Raw genomic sequence first — 16,472 nt, 5'->3', positions numbered from 1 at the left:
CTCCCAGAGGGGAAGCCTTGAACGGGGCGCCCGTGCCGTCTCGCCGCGCGGGCGACGGACGGACGGCGTCGCTTTCCTCCCGCCTCTCCTGCGCCCGCAGGTGGGCAAACGTTTTGGAAAAGTTGCCTGTGACTCTTGGCAGTGGATCACTCGGCTTGCGCGTCAATGAAGAACGCAGCTAGCTGCGAGAATTAGTGTGAATTGCAGGACACATTGATCATCGACACTTCGAACGCACCTTGCGGCCCCGGGTTCCTCCCGGGGCTACGCCTGTCTGAGGGTCGCTCGATCGTCAATCGCCCCGGGGCTTCCCCGGGACGTGGCTGGGGCTGTCGCAGGGTGAGCTCCGCTTCCCCTTCGTCCCCCCACAAGGTCAGACCCCCCCATCGCCCATTGGCAGGGTCCCTGGCCGGGTCCTGCCGCGGAGGTACGCCGCCAGCGCGCCTGGCCCCTCGAGAAGGGGGCCCGGTGACCTGTCTGCCCCGGGCCCATCCCAGGGCGCCTGGCTACGTGCCGCGCGTGGCTGTCCGTGGTGTCCCACCGGCTGCCCGCACGTGCCTCGGGCGCCCTAATCCGCAGCCAGCTTCTCGGCGAGGGCGAAACCCCTCCAGACGCGATCCGGGGAAAGAGGGCCCGTGCTGCCGGTTAAGCCAGGCCAATCCCCTGCTCCGGCAGGGGGTGCCTGGCCCTCCCGGGCTCCCCCCGAACGCTCCGGCGTTTTCTTTCCGACTATGACGTCAGATCAGACGTGGCGACCCGCTGAATTTAAGCATGTTACTAAGCGGAGGAAAAGAAACTAACCAGGATTCCCCCAGTAACAGCGAGTGAAGAGGGAAGAGCCCAGCACCGAATCCCTGCCCGGCGGCGGGCGCGGGAAATGTGGCGTACAGAAGACCGACTCCCCGGCGTCGCTCAGGGGGCCCAAGTCCTTCTGATCGAGGCTCACCCCGCGGACGGTGTTAGGCCGGTAGCGGCCCCCGGCGCGCCGGGATCGGGTCTTCTCGGAGTCGGGTTGCTTGGGAATGCAACCCAAAGCGGGTGGTAAACTCCATCTAAGGCTAAATATGGGCGCGAGACCGATAGCCAACAAGTACCGTAAGGGAAAGTTGAAAAGAACTTTGAAGAGAGAGTTCAAGAGGGCGTGAAACCGTCAAGAGGTAAAAGGGTGGGGTCCGTGCAGTCCGCCCGGAGGAATCAATCGGCGGGAAGGTCGGTGGCCCAGGAGTTCCTGATCCCCTCCGCGGGACCGGCTCCCGGGCCCTACCCGGCCCCCGCAGGGCGCATTTCCTCCGCGGCGGTGCGCCGCAACAGGCTCCGGGTCAGCTGGGAAGGCTTTGGGGTGGCAGGTGGCCCTTCGCTTCTGGCGGGGGGTGGTACAGCCCCCCTGGCAGCAGCTTCGCCGTGTCCGCGGGGCCGAGGGAGATTCGACTGCCTCCACGCCCTCCCCCGGGCACCTGTTCCCAGCCGCCCCAGGGGGCGCGCCGGGGCGGTTGAAGGGGGGACGGGGCCCCCTGCTCCCGGAGCGACTGTCGACTGGGGCGGACTGTTCTCAGTGCGCCCCGACCGCATCGCGCCACCGGGCGGCGATGTCGGTTACCCACCCGACCCGTCTTGAAACACGGACCAAGCAGTCTAACACGTGCGTGAGTTGGAGGGCCGTGCGAAACCCTGTGGCGCAATGAAGGTGAGGGCTGGTGCACGCCGGCTGAGGTGGGATCCCGCCGCGCTTCCAGCGGCGGGCTACCACCGGCCCGTCTCGCCCGCTCTGACGGTAAGGTGGAGCATGAGCGTCCGTGATAGGACCCGAAAGATGGTGAACTATACCTCGGCAGGGCGAAGCCAGAGGAAACTCTGGTGGCGGTCCGTAGCGGTCCTGACGTGCAAATCGGTCGTCCGACCTGGGTATAGGGGCGAAAGACTAACCGAACCATCTAGTAGCTAGTTCCCTCCGAAGTTTCCCTCAGGAAAATGGATGGTGCTGGAGCGTCGGGCCCATACCCGGCCGTCGCCGGGGCTGAGAGCCGCGGGGGCTAAGCCACGACGAGTAGGAGGGCCGCTGCAGTGCGCACAGAAGCCCGGGGCGAGGGCCCGGGTGGAGCCGCCGCAGGTGCAGATCTTGGTGGTAGTAGCAAATATTCAAATGAGAACTTTGAAGGCCGAAGTAAAGAAGGGTTCCATGTGAACAGCAGTTGAACATGGGTCAGTCGGTCCAAAGAGATGGCCGAGCGCCGTTCGGAAGGGACGGGCGATGGCCTCCGTTGCCCTCGGCCGATCGAAAGGGAGTCAGGTTTAGATCCCCGAACCCGGAGTGGCGGAGACGGGCACCCTCGCGGCGTCCATTGCGGTAACGCAAACGATCCCGGAGAAGCCGGCGGGAGCCCCGGGGAGAGTTCTCTTTTCTTTGTGAAGGGCAGGGTGCCCTGGAATGGGTTCGCCCCGAGAGAGGGGCCCGATCCTTGGAAAGCGTCGCGGTTCCGGCGGCGTACGGTGAGCTCTCGCTGGTCCTTGAAAATCCAGGGGAGATGGTGTAAATCTCGCGCCGGGCCATACCCATATCCGCAGCAGGTCTCCAAGTTGAACAGCCTCTGGCATGTTGGAACAATGTAGGTAAGGGAAGTCGGCAAGTCAGATCCGTACTTCGGGATAAGGATTTATTTATTTATGGGTTTTTATAGCGCTAGAATCGACTCCAACTGGAGTATCTCTGCGCTTATTTAGTGTTTGGTGTATGTGCTTGGCTGAGGAGCCAATGGGGCGAAGCTACCATCTGTGAGATTATGACTGAACGCCTCTAAGTCAGAATCCACCCTAAACCGTAACGATACCGCAGTGCCGTGGAGCCTCTGTTGGCCTGGGATAGCCGGCCTCTCTCGGGGGGCCGGTGCGTAGAGCCACTCGCTTGGGGACCGGAGCGCGGACGGAAGGGTGCCGCCTCCATTGCCATTAGTGCACCGCATGTTCGTGGGGCACCTGGTGCTAAATCATTCGTAGACGACCTGATTCTGGGTCAGGGTTTCGTAAGTAGCAGAGCAGCTACCTCGCTGTGATCTATTGAAAGTCATCCTCTGAGCCAAGCTTTTGTCTCTCTCCGTGCGTGGGCGCCCGCGGACGCTCTCCTCCACCACACCAAGGGGTGGGTCCCTCTGCCGCTGGGCCGGCGGGAGGGACGCGGAAGGGTGTAACGCGGGCCTGCGGGAGGCTGCCTCCACCATGTGCCTTCCAGCACGGGGGCTTCCCCCTCCCGTCCCTGCCCCACCGGGGTGCGGGGATGGGGGCCACAGTCACTCGCTGCTCGGCAGGGTGACCAGATGGCATGGCCTCCCCTTCCCGCCGCTCCCGCGCAGGGAGGCGAGGAGCAGCACCGGGGAAGGAGCCCTCCCGAGCGGCTGCCTCGGAGTGCCTGGCCACCCTCGCCGGACTGCAAGGGCGACTGGGCACGGCACCCTCCCAGGCCACCTGGGGGGGCCCCTGGCCATCTGGTCACCTGGCTGCGCGACCAGATGGCCCTGCGGGCCGGGTGACCAGATGGCCCTGCGGGCCGGGCGACCTGATGGCCCTGCGGGCTGGGTGACCAGATGGCCCTGCGGGCCGGGAGACCAGATGGCCGGCCTTGTCCTTCCCCAGAGTTCTGTAAGCCCCCAGGGGCTAAATAATCGAGAAAAATGGGCTACCCGGGCAGGCCGTCGGGGAGAGGACGTGGCCTGGGCTTAACCCTCCTTGGTTCCAGCCGCGGGTCCGGGTGCTGGGGACAGGGGGTCCACCGTGGCCCCGGGAAGGCTCTCCCCGGCCTGGCTAGGGTTCGGAAGCTGGGCCCGGAACCGGGGCTTGTGCTCCATCACAGTGTCCCATGGTGCGGGAGCCCCCCGTCCTGCAAGCCAGCCGAGGGTCCAGGCGCTGGGGAAGGGTGTCCACCGGGGCCCGGGGAGGCTCTCAATGGCCTGGCTAGGGTTCTGAAGCTGGGACCGGGCCTGGGGCTCGTGCTCCATCCGGCAGGCCCCGGGGTGCGGGAGCCCCCCGTCCTGTAAGCCAGCCGAGTGTCCGGGCGCTGGGGAAGGGTGTCCACCGGGGCCCGGGGAGGCTCTCCCCAGCCTGGCTAGGGTTCGGAACCTGGGCCCGGACCCGGGGCTTGTGCTCCGTCACAGTGTCCCATGGTGCGGGAGCCTCCCATCCTGCAAGCCAGCCGAGGGTCCAGGCGTTGGGGAAGGGTGTCAATCGGGGCCCGGGGAGGCTCTCCCCGGCCTGGCTAGGGTTCTGAAGCTGGGAACGAGCCTGGGGCTCGTGCTTTGTCCGGCAGGCCCCGGGGTGCGGGAGCCCCCCGTCCTGCAAGCCAGCCGAGGGGCCGGGCGCTGGGGTAGGGTGTCCACTGGGGCCTGGGGAGGCTCTCCCCAGCCTGGCTAGGGTCTGGAAGCTGGGCCCGGACCCGGGGCTTGTGCTCCGTCACAGTGTCTCATGGTGCGGGAGCCCCCCGTCCTGCAAGCCAGCCGAGGGTCCAGGCGCTGGGGAAGGGTGTCCACCGGGGCCCGGGGAGGCTCTCCCCAGCCTGGCTAGGGTTCTGAAGCTGGGACCGGGCCTGGGGCTCGTGCTCCGTCTGGCAGGCCCCGGGGTGCGGGAGCCCCCATCCTGCAAGCCAGCCGAGGGTCCGGGCGCTGGGGAAGGGTGTCCACCGGGGCCCGGGGAGGCTCTCCCCAGCCTGGCTACGGTTCAGAAGCTGGGCCCGGACCCGGGGCTTGTGCTCCGTCACAGTGTCCCATGGTGCGGGAGCCCCCCGTCCTGCAAGCCAGCCGAGGGTCCAGGCGCTGGGGAAGGGTGTCCACCGGGGCCCGGGGAGGCTCTCCCCGGCCTGGCTAGGGTTCGGAAGCTGGGACCGGGCCTGGGGCTCGTGCTCCGTCCGGCAGGCCCTGGGGTGCAGGAGCCCCCCATCCTGCAAGCCATCCGAGGGTCCGTGTGCTGGGGAAGGGTGTCCACCGGGGCCCGGGGAGGCTCTCCCCGGCCTGGCTAGGGTTCGGAAGCTGGGCCCGGACCCGGGGCTTGTGCTCCGTCACAGTGTCCCATGGTGCGGGAGCCCCCCATCCTGCAAGCCAGCCGAGGGTCCGGGCGCTGGGGTATGGTGTCCACCGGGGCCCGGGGAGGCTCTCTCCAGCCTGGCTAGGGTTCAGAAGCTGGGCCCGGACCCGGGGCTTGTGCTCCGTCACAGTGTCCCATGGTGCGGGAGCCCCCCGTCCTGCAAGCCAGCCGAGGGTCCAGGTGCTTGGGAAATTTGTGTCCACCGGGGCCCGGCGAGGCTCTCCCCGGCCTGGCTAGGGTTCGGAAGCTGGGACCTGGCCTGCGGCTCATGCTCCGTCTGGCAGGCCCCAGGGTGCGGGAGCCCCCCGTCCTGCAAGGCATCCGAGGGTCCGGGCGTTGGGGAAGGGTGTCAATCGGGGCCCGGGGAGGCTCTCCCCGGCCTGGCTAGGGTTCAGAAGCTGGGCCCGGAACCGGGGCTTGTGCTCTTTCACAGTGTCCCTGTTAGAATCCGGGGTCTCTGGTTGGGGCAGGTATGCACTTGCGACAAGCAGGGACCCTTTTCGTCTAAGTCAGGGCAAAGGATCACCTCTTTAAAAATAACCCCTGCTCACCCTCTAGGTAACGTGGCACGAGCAGTCAGGCTAAATTTCCAGAGGGCATAAGGTTAAGCGTGCAAGTTGTCCCACACAATAATCACCACCCCACCACAAAAAGACACAAGGCTGTATTTATATCCAAAATATAATTCTTTATATAAAAGGTTTTCTTTCAGGCAGGTTGCATAAATACAGTTCTCTTAGCGAATCTCAATCCAGTTACTTTCAAATGCTTAAGTTCAGTCCACAGGTTTCAAAATGGCACAGTTCTATTTAAAAGGAGTTCTTTTGGTCTTCTGCGCCCTTCGTAGCGCCTTTGGGGTGCTCTGGGCAAGGTTTTGACAGTACCTTGCCGTTTCCCATGCTTCCCGCGTGAGCCGTAGTACGCTTGCCGAGTACCACGCTTGTCGCGTGAGCACCGGCAATGTCTCTCAATGCGGTACGGTCCGGACTGCCAGGGACGCTCCGTACATAGATGGAAGCACCGGTACGGTGCGAACTCGGTTAATTTCCAAGTACAGTGCGAACCCAGAGTGATTCAAAAGCAGTACAGTGCGAACCCAGCGTGATTCAACAGCAGTACAGTGCGAACCCAGCAGCAGTTCAAAAGCAGTACAGTGCGAACCCAGCAGCAGTTCAAAAGCAGTACAGTGCGAACCCAGAGGCAGTACGGGGCAAACAGTACGGTGCGAATCAGGATATTTGGAAGGCAATTACAGTGCGACTGCTATATTTAGGAGGCCAGTGCGGTTCGGACCACGCACCCGGCACCAGCAGTTCAAAGGCAGTTACGGCCCGTACGAAGGTTAGTACGGGCCGTATTTCAGCACGCAAAGCCACAAATACCTTGGTTCTTTCACTGCAAGTGTTCGCGGCGGCCTGCAGAAGTCAGCCATGAGTGTCCCACGTCGCGTCTTGGTCCCGGCTCCTCCGTAGATGCGGAGGCTTCGTGGGGGCACTCCTTAGTTCCACAGCACACCAGCGAGGGCAGAAGCAGAGGGGGCAGCCTGGCGGCGAGATCTCAGCGCAGCACGCTGTCGGCTTCGTCCGGTTGGGGCGAACAGTGCACACAGGTCCTCACGGTGATTTCTGAGGCCCGGGGGGGTCGCAGGGCTCGATGTTTGGACAGGGATCTCCTCCTTACTTTGCGAGCACGGCTCGAGGGGGGCAGTTGCTTACTGTGTTTAGGCTTGTGGGCCCTCACGATGCTCACAGCTACTCCAGCGCAGAGGTCGCGTTGCTCAGGGAGATTTAAGGCACAAGGTTCTCTGGGGTCAGCGGTGTAGAATCACCCACGGCAGTCTCTTCTCCTTCAAGGGGGGGGTAGCGCCCAATGTTCCTGGGGCGCAGTTCAGGAGGCAAGTTCTCTAGCAAGCCCTTGGAGATAGTTCAGCACAAGTTGAAGCAAAGTCCTTTCTTTAAGTCTTTTCCTCTCCTTCCAGCAGACAGGCACCCACTTCAGGCCAGTCTCTCAGTCAGAGAGACAGTATTCCTCCTTCAGCTTCTCCAGGTCCTTCTCCTTCAGGCAGAGGTTCGTCGTTGCGTAAACAGGATCTGATTTCTTAGGAGCCAGGCTCCTACTTTTATACAGTGATTCTTTTGTTCTTTAGCGCCAGGGGGCCTGGGCCTGGCTCAGTCCAGTTTTGGAGCATTTTGTTGTGGTGACTCTGCGCTTTCCTTTCAGCAGCAGGGCAGAGACATCAGCCGCTCCACAGGGGGCGGAGCCGGCTTTGTGCTGGCAGAGCACAGGTCTATTCAAGAGTCAAGGTGTGCTCCTCCCACCCATCCTGGTGTAATCTCTCTACCCACCACCTGGCAGCCAGCCTGTCCCCTGGAATTCCCCAGCCCTGCTCCTTACTGTTGCTAGGCAGAACACACACACACAGCGCAGAGGCGGACTGAAATGACCAGGTCAGTAAATACTAACTTTCTAAAAGTAGTATTTACAAACACAGGATATTAAAATAAACTTTACTAAAAGAAGTATTTTATTATTCTGAGTTCAGGCGTACTAAACATGACTTTCTACCATGCTCTATGAGTCCACTGGGGTCACAGCATGTAGTGACTCCAGCAGCCCATTCTGGCCTATGGAGAGCAGGTAGCCTTCAATTGTGAAAAACTAAAATGGCTGTAATTCACTATTAAGACATGCCACACACATCAGGGCATTTCCTACCTTATGCCTACAATGCACCCTGCCCTTGGGCCTACCAGAGGGGTGACTAATATGCAGTTAAGGTAAGGTTTAGGGACTGGCAAGTGGGTACACTTGCGCAGTCAGCGCGACAGTACCAGACTGCACGCAGGTTCTGCAGTGGCAGACCCTAGACACATTTTACTAGGCCGCTTCTGTGGGTGGCACAACCAGTGCTGCAGGCCCACTAGCGGTATTTGTATTTACAAGCCCTGGCACTCCTGGTGCACTTTACTAGGGGCTGACAGTAAACCATATGAACCAATCATGGACACCAATCAATGTATATATTTTACCATAGGGAGAGCATATGCACCTTAGCACTGATCAGCAGTGGTAAGGTGCCCAGAGTCATAAAACAGCCAACAACAGGTCAGAAAAAATACTGGAGGAAGGCAAAAAGTTTAGGGATGACCCTGCGAAAAGGGCCAAGTCCAACAGTCCCATGGTGCGGGAGCCCCCCGTCCTGCAAGCCAGCCGAGGGTCCAGGCGCTGGGGAAGGGTGTCCACCGGGGCCCGGGGAGGCTCTCCCCGGCCTGGCTAGGGTTCGGAAGCTGGGCCCGGACCCAGGGCTTGTGCTCCGTCACAGTGTCCCATGGTGCGGGAGCCCCTCGTCCTGCAAGCCAGCCGAGGGTCCGTGCCCTGGGGAAAGGGTGTCCTCCAGAGCCCAGGGAGGCTCTCCCCGGCCTGGCTAGGGTTCTGAAGCTGGGACCGGGCCCGGGGCTCGTGCTCCGTCCGGCAGGCCCCCGCAGCAGGTCTCCAAGGTGAACAGCCTCTGGCATGTTGGAACAATGTAGGTAAGGGAAGTCGGCAAGTCAGATCCGTAACTTCGGGATAAGGATTGGCTCTAAGGGCTGGGTCGGTCGTGCTGGGGCGCGAAGTGGGACTGGGCGCTGTAGGAGAGTAGGGTCTGCTTTCTATGTTCACCCCCACTTTTTGCTTTTGCTTTACTGGTTTTCGACTTAGATGTGGCTGTGGGGGTAGCGCCCAATGTTCCTGGGGCGCAGTTCAGGAGGCAAGTTCTCTAGCAAGCCCTTGGAGATAGTTCAGCACACGTTGAAGCAAAGTCCTTTCTTTAAGTCTTTTCCTCTCCTTCCAGCATACAGGCACCCACTGCAGGCCAGTCTCTCAGTCAGAGAGACAGTATTCCTCCTTCAGCTTCTCCAGGTCCTTCTCCTTCAGGCAGAGGTTCGTCGTTGCGTAAACAGGATCTGATTTCTTAGGAGCCAGGCTCCTACTTTTATACAGTGATTCTTTTGTTCTTTAGCGCCAGGGGGCCTGGGCCTGGCTCAGTCCAGTTTTGGAGCATATTGTTGTGGTGACTCTGCGCTTTCCTTTCAGCAGCAGGGCAGAGACATCAGCCGCTCCACAGGGGGCGGAGCCGGCTTTGTGCTGGCAGAGCACAGGTCTATTTAAGAGTCAAGGTGTACTCCTCCCACCCATCCTGGTGTAATCTCCACCACCTGGCAGCCAGCCTGTCCCCTGGAATTCCCCAGCCCTGCTCCTTACTGTTGCTAGGCAGAACACACACACACAGCGCAGAGGCAGACTGAAATGACCAGGTCAGTAAATACTAACTTTCTAAAAGTAGTATTTACAAACACAGGATATTAAAATAAACTTTACTAAAAGAAGTATTTTATTATTCTGAGTTCAGGCGTACTAAACATGACTTTCTACCATGCTCTATGAGTCCACTGGGGTCACAGCGTGTAGTGACTCCAGCAGCCCATTCTGGCCTATGGAGAGCAGGTAGCCTTCAATTGTGAAAAACTAAAATGGCTGTAATTCACTATTAAGACATGCCACACACATCAGGGCATTTCCTACCTTATGCCTACAATGCACCCTGCCCTTGGGCCTACCAGAGGGGTGACTAATATGTAGTTAAGGTAAGGTTTAGGGACTGGCAAGTGGGTACACTTGCGCAGTCAGCGCGACAGTACCAGACTGCACGCAGGTTCTGCAGTGGCAGACCCTAGACACATTTTACTAGGCCGCTTCTGTGGGTGGCACAACCAGTGCTGCAGGCCCACTAGCGGTATTTGTATTTACAAGCCCTGGCACTCCTGGTGCACTTTACTAGGGGCTGACAGTAAACCATATGAACCAATCATGGACACCAATCAATGTATATATTTTACCATAGGGAGAGCATATGCACCTTAGCACTGATCAGCAGTGGTAAGGTGCCCAGAGTCATAAAACAGCCAACAACAGGTCAGAAAAAATACTGGAGGAAGGCAAAAAGTTTAGGGATGACCCTGCGAAAAGGGCCAAGTCCAACAGTCCCATGGTGCGGGAGCCCCCCGTCCTGCAAGCCAGCCGAGGGTCCAGGCGCTGGGGAAGGGTGTCCACCGGGGCCCGGGGAGGCTCTCCCCGGCCTGGCTAGGGTTCGGAAGCTGGGCCCGGACCCAGGGCTTGTGCTCCGTCACAGTGTCCCATGGTGCGGGAGCCCCTCGTCCTGCAAGCCAGCCGAGGGTCCGTGCCCTGGGGAAAGGGTGTCCTCCGGAGCCCAGGGAGGCTCTCCCCGGCCTGGCTAGGGTTCTGAAGCTGGGACCGGGCCCGGGGCTCGTGCTCCGTCCGGCAGGCCCCCGCAGCAGGTCTCCAAGGTGAACAGCCTCTGGCATGTTGGAACAATGTAGGTAAGGGAAGTCGGCAAGTCAGATCCGTAACTTCGGGATAAGGATTGGCTCTAAGGGCTGGGTCGGTCGTGCTGGGGCGCGAAGTGGGACTGGGCGCTGTAGGAGAGTAGGGTCTGCTTTCTATGTTCACCCCCACTTTTTGCTTTTGCTTTACTGGTTTTCGACTTAGATGTGGCTGTGGGCCTGCTAATCAGACATACAGCCCTGCTGTTCTCTCTCTGAATTAATACCATGTACTTTAGGTGCATAACCCCTTTGGATAGGATCACCATATTGGCCCCTGTACAGTGTACCTTAGGTACCCAGGGCATAGGTGTACCCTAGGCCTACCAGGGGCTGCAGCATGTATTATGCCACCCCTGGCCTGGCCTTCCATTATGACACAACTGGCTGATCACTCAGCTGGGGCAAGGTCGTGTAAACACTGTGAGAAGTTGGCCTGATATATGATGTCACTAATTTTAGTGTACACCTTATATCAGTCCAAACAACCCTTATGGTGATTGGTTGTAAAGTCAACCTTATAGACCAGCTATCCTAGTGGTAGCATGGATAAGAGCAGTCTTAGGCTAAACTCTGAATGGCATGTGAAGCCAGCTGTGATACCATATATAATCCCTTGAATACCAAATGAAAGGACACCACAACAGATATATATATATATAATAAAGTGTATTTATTCTAATCAAACCCTCAGCACTCTTTATGAGATTAGAGGTAAGTACAACACAGTCTTATTTAAGCATACATTAAGTCACACAGGTAAGTAATACAGTTAGGCCCTAGGGGCCACGCAAACCATATACTAAAGAAGTGGTATAAGGACCACTGTCACGGAAATAGAATAGGCCTAGGCCTAGGGAATCGCTGGGGCTACACTACACTAGAAACAGTTAGGAAGTGGGAGGCTCACGGGATTCAGGTGCAGAGTGGAAACACTCACGCGTAATGCGTAAAAGTCGATAGAATTACTAGCAGTTAGAAATTAACAGTTTAAGGACACTTCTGAAGCAGCTAGAGAGTTGAGACTCAGAAACTAGACCCTAGGATAGTCACTACCCTTGTGAGTACCGAAGTACCCAAGTTACCTAGCCCACGGGCTGCGGGTGCATAGGTGTGAATTTGCGTCGGGTTTCGTCGTGGACTTCTATGGATGCCTGAAGGAAAGTTGCTGACAGGCAGTCAGTGAAGAGTGTCCGGTGGATCCCAAGGCTGGGATCAAGAAGAGAGGAGACCTGCAAGCAGAAGGGACAGAGTCAAGGTCACTAGCCAGTGACCACGTGGAACCAGGAAGTAACCAGGCGATGTCGTGAAGATTGCAGGTGAAGGTGAAGCTTGTCGCTGCAGCCACGGGGACCAGGAAACGTCGAGGACAACCAGGACCAGGAGGCGAGCTGTCCCACGAAGCCTCTTGCTGTCGGCGGCGTCGAAGCTGAACTAGGACTCACCAAGCCTTGGCAAGCGGAACCCACGAAGAACGGAGGACTTGCTTCTGGTGCAGACCAGGAAGGTCTGGGGTGCTTCTCTTTTGCAAGGAAGTGGGAGCCAGTCTGGAGGAGCCAAACCAGCAGTGAAGATTTCTGGATGCGTCGTCACAGAGGCCACTAGCCAACGGGCAAGCAACCGGACAGACGCGGCAAGCAGGAAAATGCAGAAGGGCGCCACGCAGGACTCGTGGAGTGTGGGGGGCTGATCTTCGGTGCAGATGGTGCTTGGGGTTGGGGCTTCTCAATCCCCGGTGCACAACTTCGAGGGTGCCTCAGAAGCTGCGCTGGAAGATACTAGCCACTTTTCCCAGGTAGCCGGTCCCACGTCTCTCGTCGCCTCCACGGATCTCAGCTCAGCTGTGGATGTGGATCAGGGTCGGAGAAGTCTGGAAGTCAAGGCTCTGGTCGGGCTCTGCAGTCGGTCCCTCGTAGAACTTCAGCAAAGCAAAGGGTAGTCTCTTGATGGTGCCTGTTTGCACAGGGTAGCCACTCCTTGGCCACAAGGGAGATTCTTCAGTCTTCTTCTTTCGTCGATAATCTAATCTCCTGGGGCCCAGCTACCACTCTTATCCAAATCTGGGGGGCTGGGTTACCTGCTAGGTCACGCCTTATGGGTGGGACCTGGGAGGGGGGTGGTTACACCCCCTTCCCTTTGTCCAGTTTCGCGCCAGGACTGGGGCTGGAGTGCCCCAGCACCGGTTTGAACTGGACTATGCACGGGACACCTTGTGTGCCCCAGGCATGTCTCATTCTTTTCATCCCTCCCTGCCCCAATACACTAAGGCCTGTCTGGGGTGGTGCTCGCACCTCCCAAGGCAGGAAACCTATTGTCCAAGCCTCCCTTGCCGGGATCACTCCCAGCAGCAGGAGGTCAGACTCATGTCTGTGGCAGCAGCATCCATTTTGTGATGCTGGGGCTCTGGTTAACTTTAACCAGGTAAGTAGGTTACAACATGTCTTCTCCCTCTAGAAGGGAGGGATAATATCCTCATCCCCAGAAATGGGATGGGGGTATTATTCCAAAGTGTTAGACACCTTACACGACATGTTTTGATAAAGCCAAACCATAGTTACCATAACCGTTTAAGATTATAAGGCACTTTAAGAGTATATGGTAGGCTATATCATAGAACAGCTATAAGGACATGGTTCCGAAAGCTGCAGACAGGCTCAGCTCATGCTAGAGCACCATCTCACATGTTACCAAGCACTCTGCCTCCAGGATTGTTAAGGCCTGCCATAGGAGTGGCTGATAGGTACACATGTGTCTATATGTAAGTTAGGTATTGGAATATTACACCTAAGCAAGGAGTGATTACACAACCTTACCCCAGCTGAGTGATCAGCCAGTTGTGTCATAATGGAAGGCCAGGCCAGGAGTGGCATAATACATGCTGCAGCCCCTGGTAGGCCTAGGGTACACCTATGCCCTGGGTACCTAAGGTACACTGTACAGGGGCCAATAAGGTGATCCTATCCAAATGGGTTATGCACCTAAAGTACATAGTATCAATTTAGAGAGAGAACAGCAGGGCTGTGGGTCTGATCAGCAGGCCCACAGCCACATCTAAGTCGAAAACCAGTAAAGCAAAAGCAAAAAGTGGGGGTGAACATAGAAAGCAGACCCTACTCTCCTACACAACCCCCCCCCAAACTTAGGGACATTAAACTAACCTTGACCAGTTGAGTCTTCATGTTCTAAGTGGAAATATCTGGAGAATCCATCTGCATTAGCATGGTCAGTCCCAGGTCTATGTTCCACTGTGAAGTCCATCCCCTGTAGGGAAATGGACCACCTAAGAAGTTTGGGATTTTCACCCTTCATATGATTTAGCCACAAGAGGGGCTTATGGTCTGTCTGAATCTTGAAGTGAGTGCCAAACAAGTATGGCCTCAGCTTCTTCAGGGCCCAAACCACAGCAAAGGCCTCCCTCTCAATAGCTGACCAACGTTTCTCTCTAGGGGTCAGCCTTCTACTTATAAAAGCAATGGGCTGGTCTTGACCATCTACATTCAGTTGTGAAAGAACAGCTCCCACACCTAACTCAGAAGCATCTGTCTGGACAATGAACTCTTTGGAGTAGTCTGGACTTTTCAGAATAGGTGCACTGCACATGGCCTGCTTCAGGTCATCAAATGCTTTTTGACAGCTTACTGTCCACTGAGCTTTCTTTGGCATCTTCTTGGAGGTCAAGTCATTAAGTGGTGTCACAATGGACCCATAGTTCTTAACAAACTTTCTGTAGTACCCAGTCAGGCCCAAGAAAGCTCTGACCTGAGTCTGGGTAGTTGGAGGAGTCCAGTCCTTTATGGTCTGGATCTTGCTCTCCAGTGGTTGAACCTGACCCCCACCAACTAGGTGGCCCAGGTATACAACCTTGCTCTGCCCTATCTGGCACTTAGTGGCCTTGATAGTGAGGCCTGCCTTTTGCAGGGCCTCTAAAACATTCCTCAGGTGGACCAGGTGATCCTCCCAGGTGGAGCTAAAGACAGCAATATCATCAAGATAAGCTGCACAATAATCATCCAACCCAGTAAGGACTTGATTCACCAACCTTTGGAAAGTGGCAGGTGCATTCTTCAAACCAAAGGGCATTACCACAAATTGATAATGTCCTCCTGGGGTCGAGAAAGCAGTGTTGGCCTTTGCATTCTCAGCTAGTCTGATTTGCCAGTAGCCTGCTGTCAGGTCAAATGTGCTCAAAAACTTAGCAGCTGCCAGTCTGTCAATGAGCTCATCTGCCCTAGGTATTGGGTGGGCATCTGTCCTAGTGACAGCATTGAGACCTCTGTAATCCACGCAAAACATCATCTCTCTCTTACCATCTTGGGTGTGAGGTTTTGGCACAAGGACTACAGGACTAGCCCAAGGGCTCTCTGAAGGTTCAATGACTCCCAGCTCCAACATCTTTTGTACCTCAACTTTTATGCAGTCCCTGACATGGTCAGGTTGCCTGTAGATTTTACTCTTCACAGGCAGACTGTCACCAGTGTCCACCTCATGGGTGCACCAGTTTGTCTGACTTGGGGTCAGAGAGAACATATGTCTGTAGGATTGCAGAACCTGTCTGCAGTCCTGTTGCTGATGGACAGTGAGGCTGTCAGAAAAGACCACACCATCAACTGAGCCATCATCAGGGTTCTGAGTCAACAGGTCTGGGAGAGGGTCACTCTCTTCCTCCTGCCCCTCATCTGTAGCCATGAGTAAGCCCATGTCTGCCCTGTCAACATATGCCTTCAATCTGTTGACATGAAGCACCCTGTGGGGGCTTCTGGGAGTCCCAAGGTCCACCAAGTAGGTGACTTCTCCCTTTTTCTCAACAATAGTGTGGGGTCCAGACCATTTGTCTTGGAGTGCTGCTGGGGCCACTGGCTCCAACACCCACACTTTCCGCCCTGGCTGGTAAACAGTCAGCACAGCCTTTTGGTCATGCCAAGCTTTTTGGAGTTCTTGGCTTGCCTCAAGGTTTTTAGAAGCCTTCTTCATAGACTCTGCCATCCTGGAGCGGAGACCAAGTACATAATCCACTATATCAAGTTTGGGTGGGATGCGGAAGGGGGTAACGCGGGCCTGCGGGAGGCTGCCTCCACCACGTGCCTTCCAGCATGGGGGCTTCCTCCTCCTGTCCCTGCCCCACCGGGGTGTGGGGATGGGGGCCACAGTCCCTCGCTGCTCGGCAGGGTGACCAGATGGCCTGGCCTCCACTTCCTGCCGCTCCCGCGCAGGGAGGCGAGGAGCAGCACCGGGGAAGGAGCCCTCCCGAGCGGCTGCCTCGGAGCACCTGGCCACCCTCGCCAGACTGCAAAGGCGACTGGGCACGGCACCCTCCCAGGCCACCAGGGGGGGCCCCTGGCCATCTGGTCACCTGGCTGCGTGACCAGATGGTCCTGCGGGCCGGGTGACCAGATGGCTCTGCGGGTCAGCTGACCAGATGGCCCTGCGGGCCGGGTGACGAGATGGCCCTGCGGGCCGGGTGACCAGATGGCCGGCCTATCGGATGGCCGGGCTAACTCCAACTTTTGTCCTTCCCCAGAGTGCTGTAAGCCCCCACTATGTGGGGGCTTAATAGTCAAGAAAAATGGGCTCCCCGGGCAGGCCGTCGGGGAGAGGACGTGGCCTGGGCTTAACCCTCCTTGGTTCCAGCCGAGGGTCCGGGTGCTGGGGACAGGGGGTCCACCGTGGCCCTGGGAAGGCTCTCCCCGGCCTGGCTAGGGTTCTGAAGCTGGGACCGGGCCTGGGGCTCGTGCTCCATCTGGCAGGCCCCGGGGAGCGGGAGCCCCCCGTCCTGCAAGCCAGCTGAGGGTCCGGGCGCTGGGGAAGGGTGTCCACCGGGGCCCGGGGAGGCTCTCCCCAGCCTGGCTAGGGTTCAGAAGCTGGGCCCGGACCCGGGGCTTGTGCTCCATCACAGTGTCCCATGATGCGGGAGCCCCCCGTCCTGCAAGCCAGCTGAGGGTCCAGGCGCTGGGGAAGGGTGTCCACCGGGGCCCGGGGAGGCTCTCCCCGGCCTGGCTAGGGTTCTGAAGCTGGGACCGGGCCTGGGGC

The 16,472-nt window shown here is 58.1% G+C and overlaps 1 non-coding gene and 1 pseudogene across 1 annotated transcript; both read left to right on the top strand.

Annotated features, from left to right (window-relative positions):
- The first annotated feature begins 130 nt into the window (after positions 1 to 130).
- LOC146871032 (5.8S ribosomal RNA) lies at positions 131 to 284 on the top strand. Its single transcript, XR_014959839.1, has one exon. It is a non-coding gene; the product is annotated as a 5.8S ribosomal RNA (ribosomal RNA).
- Positions 285 to 732: 448 nt separating this feature from the next.
- LOC146871031 (28S ribosomal RNA) lies at positions 733 to 3,082 on the top strand (annotated as a pseudogene).
- The last annotated feature ends 13,390 nt before the right edge of the window (positions 3,083 to 16,472 follow it).

Source organism: Triturus cristatus, chromosome 1_1 (assembly GCF_964204655.1).
Source record: "Triturus cristatus chromosome 1_1, aTriCri1.1, whole genome shotgun sequence".
NCBI lineage: Eukaryota > Metazoa > Chordata > Amphibia > Caudata > Salamandridae > Triturus > Triturus cristatus.
The sequence above is the reverse complement of the archived record's forward strand: the minus strand, read 5'-3'. Positions and strand labels throughout refer to the sequence as shown.